The 8,772-nt window shown below is 44.7% G+C and overlaps 1 long non-coding RNA gene across 1 annotated transcript in view; it reads left to right on the forward strand.

Annotated features, from left to right (window-relative positions):
- Positions 1–8,772, forward strand: part of LOC125962024 (uncharacterized) — a 216,687-nt gene that overhangs the window by 181,327 nt on the left and 26,588 nt on the right. The window lies entirely within an intron of this gene.

Genomic DNA, 8,772 nt, shown 5'->3' on the forward strand with positions numbered 1-8,772 from the left:
GGGGCAGAGGCGTTGCTGTCACTTGGGGACTCTCCTCCAGCTGAAGTTGCCAAAGCTCTTCCTACACCCGCTAGGAGACATCTGTCACAGACTCCCCAGAGGCTTCAGTTCCTCTGCCAGGCAGAATCAGTTGGGTGAGAATCTCTAACTCAGATCTGCCTTGGACAATCAGAGATCCTGGCTAGATTCCAATCAGACCAATCTTGAGGAAATAAATAGAATAATTCCCACAGGAAGATAAAAGTTTCTTAGGGCAGATTCTTCCAGGTCAGCCAAGATCAACCTGGGATCCCCGTGGGCTTTCGGGAAAATGAGAACTCAGACCTATCCCAGGTCTCAGAGTAGCTCTGGGCATTTTGGTCCTTCAAGCCAGCAATCCAGCAGAGCAACTGAGCAGTAGGGGCTAAATGCTTCAGCAGTGCAGCTACCCTTTGGTTGATCATCTCAAACCTCAAGGGAAGAAAATAAATTGTAAATTGCATTGGTCCCCTTATATCGGTGAGCAGTCTCCAGAGAATTTATTGATATTCACCAAAGTCATCAAGAGACTGACTTAGAAATCAGAAAGCTAAATTGACCACTTATAATGAGGATGAAACTTTTCAGTGCTAGGAGTACCCCGCCTGAAATTACGCAGGTGCTACGACCACACGGCATCTTCCTCAGTTGGATGGTCCTAACTGACTTACTGCGTGGGCATCTCTTCAGCTTATAGAGTCACGAGGGCCTGACCAAGCTTCTCAAGAGGTCAACAGTTGTCCTAAATTTTTAGCTTTCAGTAGTTGGCAATATCCATCCAATTTTTACATCTTGTTTCTAGGAATTTATCCTATAGACGTGTGCACGTAAGTATGCAAACTATATGACTAAATGCATGAGAATGTTCATTGCCACACTGCTTAGTGAAAAACTACAAACAACCCTCATGCCCATCACCAGGGAAATGAATCATCCGTACTGGGAAGACAGGGCAGTTGTGAAGGGGCAGAGCTGTAAGAACAATAATATTCCATTGGTCTTTCTTAAAGAATAGATGATACAATAAACATATTTTTAGAACCAGAAAAAAATTAATAGATGGATATACACATACTTGAAAACATATGCTTTTCTACATATTTAATCCAGAAAGCAGCACAAGTAACAGGAGAGAGAACTAAGGAGGAACAATTAATGTTCTCTTTATACCATTCCATGAAGCTTGAAATTTTCATAATTGAGCATCTATTATGTTTACATTTTTTTAACTTTTTAAAAAAAATTCCATTCCCTAATCATTCTTCAAAATAATGTCAGCCCAGCATCTGTCCCATTTGACTATTATCTGGACTGTTAATTACCCAGTGAGCTTACCAGTTGAACTTAATAGGCCTCAGGGAATTATGACTCCAAGGCCCCGTCCCTGCCCACAGCTGTAAAGAGGGAAATGTTTAATCATTTGATCCCATTAGAGGCAGATGATTCATGTGGTTGTATAATCATTTCTTCTGAGAAACAGTGATGAGCAGAAAGCTGGGTCAGTTAAGGGAGAAAAATTCATATTTTTAATGCTTCTTCTGACCATCCTAACACATACTATCAAAAGAAAGGTGGGGGCCTTCCCTGGTGGCGCAGTGGTTGAGAGTCCGCCTGCCGATGCAGGGGACGCGGGTTCGTGCCCCGGTCCGGGAAGATCCCACATGCCGCGGAGCGGCTGGGCCCGTGAGCCATGGCCGCTGAACCTGCGTGTCTGGAGCCTGTGCTCCGCAACGGGAGAGGCCACAACAGTGAGAGGCCCGCGTACCGCAAAAAAAAAAAAGAAAGGTGGGAGGTGAAAAATGGGGAGTTATTGTTTAAAGGATACAGAGTTTCAATTTTGAAAGATGAAGAGTTCTGTGGATAGATGGAGGTGACTGTTGCACAACAATGTGAATGTACTTAACGCCACTGAACTGGAAAATTTTGTTATGTACATTTTATCAAAATTTTTAAAAAACAGAATGCATGCAGACAGCTACCCTTCCATTCAACCTGATTGACTAAATCACACTTTGCACATCCGTTAAATCAGGATTTTTTTTTTTTAAAGCATATGGTAACAAGAAAATAACACAAAAACAAACACCCTACTCCTTTTTTTTTTTTTTTTTTTTTGCGGTACGCGGGTCTCTCATTGTTGTGGCCTCTCCCGTTGCGGAGCGCAGGCTACGGACGCGCAGGCTCAGCAGCCATGGCTCACGGGCCCAGCCTCTCCGCAGCATGTGGGATCTTCCCTCACCGGGGCACGAACCCGTGTCCCCTGCATCGGCAGGCAGACTCTCAACCACTGTGCCACCAGGGAAGCCCCCTACTCCTTTTTTTTTGTTTGTTTTGTTTTACTTTTTTTTACTGAAGTAGAGTTGATTTACAATGTTGTGGCAATCTCTTCTGTACAGCAAAGTGACTCAGTCATACACATACACACATTCTATTTTTTAAATATTCTTTTCCGGACTTCCCTGGTGGCGCAGTGGTTAAGAATCCGCCTGCCAATACAGAGGGACGTGGGTTCGAGCCCTGGTCCGGGAAGATGCCACGGAGCAACTAAGCCCATGCACCACAATTACTGAGCCTGTGCTCTAGAGCCCGCGAGCCACAACTACTGAGCCCGAGTGCTGCAACTGCTGAAGCCCGCACACCTAGAGCCTGTGCTCCGCAACAAAAACAAGCCACCGCAATGAGAAGCCCACGCACCACAGCGAAGAGTAGCCCCCGCTCGCCGCAACTAGAGAAAGCCCGTGCACAGCAACGAAGACCCAACACAGCCAAAAATAAATAAATAAATAAAAAGACCTCTCTGTTAAAAAAAGAAAAAATTCTTTTCCATTATGGTTTATCATAGGATACTGAATATAGTTCTCTGTGCTATACAGTAGGATCTTGTTGTTTACCAATCCTACATATAATAGTTTACATCTGCTAATCCCACACTCCCAGTCCTTCCCTCCACCACCCCTCTCCCGCTTGGCAACTATAAGTCTGTTGTCTATGTCTGTGAGTGAGTCTCTTCCTGTTTTGTAGATAGGTTCATTTGTGCCATATTTTAGATTCCACATGTAAGTGATATCATATGGTATTTGTCTTTCTCTTTCTGACATTTCACTTAGTATGATAATCTCTAGTTGCATTGCCCTACTCCTTTTTTTTTTTTTACCATTTTGCTTCTTTTTTTTTAAGACATTTTATTTTTATTTTATTTTTACTATTTTTTTTTTTTTTTTGGCTACACCGCACAGCATGTGGGATCTTATTTCCCCCACCAGGGATGGAACCCACGCCCCCTGCACTGGAAGCGTAGAGTCTTAACCACTGGACCACCAGGAAAGTCCGCCCTACCCCTTTTTTTTTTTTTAACAATTCTTTTGTTAGTGATTATCTGTCAAATTTGCACAGCTGGCTTTTTAAAATTTATTTATTTTTGGCTGCTTTGGGTCTTCGTTACTGCACGCAGGCTTTCTCTAGTTGTGGCGAGCGGGGCTACTCTTCGCTGTGGTGCACATGCTTCTCATCTCAGTGGCTTCTCTTGTTGTGGAGCACGGGCTCTAGGGACACGGACTTCAGTAGTTGTGGCTCGCGGGCTATAGAACGCAGGCTCAGTAGTTGTGGCACCCAGGCTTAGTTGCTCCGTGGCATGTGGGATCTTCCTGGACCAGGGCTCGATCCCGTGTCCCCTGCATTGGCAGGCGGATTCTTAACCACTACGCCATGAGGGCAGTCCCTACTCCTTTTTTTAATGCATTCTATCTGAAAGCAGAATCAAGGGCAGCCACTGGGATTTGGCAAATTAGGGCCACTCCCTCCTCAGAACAAAGCAAAAAGTCCTTCATGTATTACCCATCTCCACAGAGATCTTTTCTCTCTATTAACGGGGTACTATTTTAAAAGGAAAGATTCTTTGTAGGACACCAGAAGGGGAGCCATTTGTAACCCTCTTTTAGAGGACCAGGACAAATGAAAATTAATTGCAAGCCCTCGGGGTGACAGTTGAATGATGAATCAAGGTATATAAAATAAAGCAGTGGCCCTTCAGGAGGGTCCCAGCACAGACATCCCCGCAGCTTCTCCTGCGGCACGTAGACCTCATCAGTCATTAACACCCAGTTGTCTGCCCAAGTCACATAGGAGATGCCTGACTCTGGCCAACTCAGAAAAACCACAGATGAGCGGCAAGTTCTGCATGTATAAGCTTTCTGATTGCAGGGAAGTATCTGGGGAGCGAAAGGGACCAGTCCTTTTCCTGTTTTCCAGTTTGAATCTGAGCAGAATACAGGTCTGGAAAAAATGCTCTGTCCTCAGAGATTCTGGAAAAATTCCAAGTAGGAAATATTTTGAAAAACCTTTTGAGCCAAGAACAGGCCAAGGTCCACATCGTCTTTCTCACCCAGAAGCCACCTTCTTCCTTCACTCCTAATGTAACTTCTTTGGGCCTCAATTTTGTCATCTGTAAAGTTGGAGAATAGTAGTGCCTATCTCACTGGGTTGCCGTTAGGACTAAATGAGTTAACAGCGGTAAAGTGATTAGCACAGAACCTGGCACAAGGCACTCAACAGGTGTTGAGAAACACCACCATCACCATTGTCACCTGCATTATTTTAGGTATTTCCAACCGTGTCCTGGCCTCAGTCACAGCCAGCTCTTCGCCCATCCCATTCTCTCTCAGTCATTATTTATCGTTGATCTGGAAATATTTCCCTTGGCTCCTGTTTTGTCCTCTCCACAGATTTTCTCCATATATTATCCACTTTACTTCAATAGCAAGAGCTTGACAAGGTCATTTTCATAACCCCTCTATCTTATTAGCGATCAGTGAACTGAATGGCACACAGGTAGAGGTAATTATGGCTCTACTAAAAAATAGCTGACCTTGGAAAGCTATGTTTGAGAGCCAGAAGTAAGGTGACCAGCTATCCTGGGTGGCCTGGGACTGAAGGGGTTCCCAGGAGGTGGAATTTTGGGTGCCAAATCCAAAAAGTCCTAGGCAAACCAGGACAAGTATCACCATGGGCAGAAAAACGTAATGTAGAGTCTGGATTCAAATTCTGGAAACTGGATTCAAATTCTGATCCTGTCATCTCCTAGCTGTGTAACCTTGGACAAGTCACTTAACCTCTCTGAGCCTCAGTTTTTTCATCTGTAGAATGGAGATAACCAAAGTACCTATATAGGATTGTTGTGAGGATTAAATGAGTTAATGAATGTAAACAGCTCAGGATAGTACCTAGCACATAGTATGATGTGTGTGATAGTATGATATATGTCAGTCACTTACTATTAGTAATTCAAAGTTGTGTAATATCAAAGTATAATAATCCAAATGTACAATAAAATCTGTTTGGACCAGATGCAATCTAACCTGGATCTTTAACTGAATTTTGTTTGTTTCAGTACTTCCCTTCTAAGTGAAAGGTACAAAAGCAGAACAAGCCAATATTTAGTTCTTCCCAAATGTAAAGTCCGGACGTAGTCTTTGGTGCAGAATTGGTTTGGGCCCAAATCACCTGTGTACATTTGCTGTACATGTCAATCATTGCTGGCCAGGAGTCATCATTGCTACTGCTGTTGATTGATCCTGAATCAAGATACGACCAAGAGAATTCCCTGGCGGTCCAGTGGTTAGGACTCAGCGTTTTCACTGATGAGGGCCCAGGTTCAATCCCTGGTCAGGGAACTAAGATCTTGCAAGCCTCGTGGCGTGGCCAAAAAAAAAAGAAAAGAAAAATCCAAACACCTTTACTATACTATTCTAGAATCACCAGAACCAGGACAATGTAACCCTCCTTTAACCAGAAAACTCCATTATTCAGAACCTCCTCTACTCCCAAACACTCTAGTTTATCAAGGTACAGTATTATACTATTTTATATAAGAGACTTGAGCCACTCAGATTTTTTTTAAATTTATTTATTTGTTTGTTTTTATTTCTGGCTGCATTGGGTCTTCGTTGCTGCACACAGGCTTTCTCTAGTTGCGGCGAGCAGGGGCTACTCTTCGTTGCGGTGCGTGGGCTTCTCATTGTCGTGGCTTCTCTTGTTGCAGAGCACAGGCTCTAGGCACACAGGCTTCAGTAGTTGTGTCACATGGGCTCAGTAGTTGTGGCTTGCGGGCTCTTGAGCACAGGCTCAGAAGTTGTGGCACACGGACTTAGTTGCTCCGCAGCATGTGGGATCTTCCCCGGGGCAGGGCTCGAACCCGTGTCCCCTGCATTGGCAGGCGGATTCTTAACCACTGCGCCACCAGGGAAGCCCCTCAGATTTTGATATCCTTGGCAGGTCCCAGGAACGAATCCCCCGCCCTCCCCAGTATACGAAGGAATGTCTATCCCTGTACTAGGGAAGCCAGTCCTAGTGATGCGCTTACATCACAAAGGTTAAGACAGTTGTTCGGAGTTGAACTGTGTCCCTCCAAAAGATATTGCGGTTAGGATTCTGCACCCAATTACAATGGGTGGTTATTTTCCCCACACCGTCGAGCAATTCTCTGACACCAGCTGGCAGTCCTGCAATTGAATTCAATTCTGACATTATCTATCTGGAGACAGCGTCAGACCCCACAGGTTAAGGGCTCAGTCCTAAAAGTCTGCCCCCCACCTCACTTGCCAATTACAAGTCCAGGTTGTCACCTGTGCTTCTGACCAACCGGCTATGGATCAGAGGTACCAATGACCCCCTCCTTGCGTTTGATTAATTTGCTAGAACGGTTCTCAGAACTCTGAGAAACATATTACTTACTAGATTACAGATTTATTATAGAAGGATATAACTCAGGAACAGCCAGGTGAGAGAGCATAGGGGAAGGCAGGTGGGAAGGACATGCTCTCTGAGCACACCACCCTCTCTGAATCTTCAGTCCTTTGGTGTTTTTACAGAGGCTTCCCTATGTAGACATGATTGATTAAGTCATCAGCCATTGGTGATTGAACTCAAACTCCAGCCCCTCTTCTGTCTCCGGAGGTTGGGGTGGGAGAGACTGAAAGTTCCAGCCCTCTGATCACCTAGTTGGTCTTTTTGGCAACCAGCCCCCATCCTTAGGTGCCATCCAAAAGTCACCTCATTAACATAACTGAGAGGGGAAAGATAAGGCATGCCCTACCATAAATCCAAGGTGATATAAGGGAAGGCTTCCTGGAGGAGGTGGACATTGAATGATAAGTAAGAAAACTTAGACCCATGGAGATGAGAAAAGGAATAACCCAGGGACAGGAACAGAACAGGCAAATGCAGGAGACAGGATGGAAAGAGCAAGAACTTTGAGCACTTTGAATTTGCTGGGTCTTGGCCTACCTTAAGGGAAGCAGTGGGACAGATACTTGGAAAGGTATCAATAGATTGGGAGGTGATCCTCCAGGGCATTGAATGCCTAGCAAACAATAAAGAACCAATAAACCAGAACCCTCAATAAAATGGATGTTTATTTTCTTTGTTTCTCCTGCTGCATGCGGGATCTTAATTCCCTGACCAGGGAGCTAACCCGTGTCCCCCTGCACTGGGAGCACAGAGTCTTAACCACTGGACTGCCGGGGAAGTCCCTGTTTCTGTACTTCTTAAAAAGAAGCAAAATTTTAAGTGATATTAATCTATTGGACAGAATTTCTCTATTGAGACACAACATATGTGAACATTCCTAGCATACTGCCTGGCACACAGTAGGTGATCAATAGATATATAAGCTAAATTTTTTTAATGTTAGTCAAGGAAATCGTACAATCCACACTTCAGTACAGGAAATGATTCTGGAATGGTGGAAACAGTCTTAACACAACCCCAGTCTGTCTGTGCTTCAGAATTTTCCTCCTTTTTTCTAAGGAGGGTGCTGTCTTTAATTCAGACACATTTGTCTGTGAAAAACATGATCCCCTGTGGATTCATTAAACAAATGCTTATCTAGAACCCTTTATGTGTCAGGCAGTCATTCAGGCATTGATGATAGATGTTGGAAAACAAGACAGAAATGTCCCTGCCCTCCCAGAGGTTCTAATCTAGCCAGAGAGACAGACAACAAACAAGTAAACAGACAAATGAGTAAACAGGATGATGTTTGATAGCAATAGGGCTATGGGAAATATAAAGCAGGGTGAATAATTCATTCAATGTTCTTTTAAACAAAATATATGAGCATCTACGACAGGCCAGGCACTGTGCTGGGTGCTGGAGATAAATCAATGAGCACAACCTGACTGAGGGATCCCTGCCCACTGGACCTTATGTTCCAGCTCCCAGAAGTGTTGGAGAAGCCTCCTTGAGGATGAGACTTTTGAGCTGAAGGGGAAGGTCTCTCCGAGAACGTGGCAGGGAGAAAAGCAGATGCATAGGCCCTAAGACAGAAAGGTGGCTTCCAGGAACAGAAAGGAGGCCAGTGGAGCTAAAAGCAAAGCAGAAGGGAACTGACACTCTGTGGAAAAATCCACAGGTTCCCAAACTTCCACACTAGTTGGGCACGGGAGTCCTGGGACACTGGGTCTGGGAATGGAGATAGGAGATGGGAAGGTTTTCACTTCCTTCTTCCACTGGCCCATTTTTCCTGTGCCTGGGACAGAACCCTGAAAGGGACATGTCCAGCTTTCTAATCTGAAACACCCAGGGAAGTGAGAATACAGGTGAGGAAACACTCGTGTGCCACCACCCTCCTGGCCAGGAGCCCATCAGTCCTCTCTAAACTTTGGAGACTTCCTCTGCAACATGCATTTCTACTCTTTTACTGGTGGGAGTGGAGGCACCCAGGGCAATGTGCCCTACTGGTTATAACTAGATTCACAC

Source organism: Orcinus orca, chromosome 19 (genome assembly GCF_937001465.1).
Source record: "Orcinus orca chromosome 19, mOrcOrc1.1, whole genome shotgun sequence".
Taxonomy (NCBI): Eukaryota; Metazoa; Chordata; class Mammalia; order Artiodactyla; family Delphinidae; genus Orcinus; species Orcinus orca.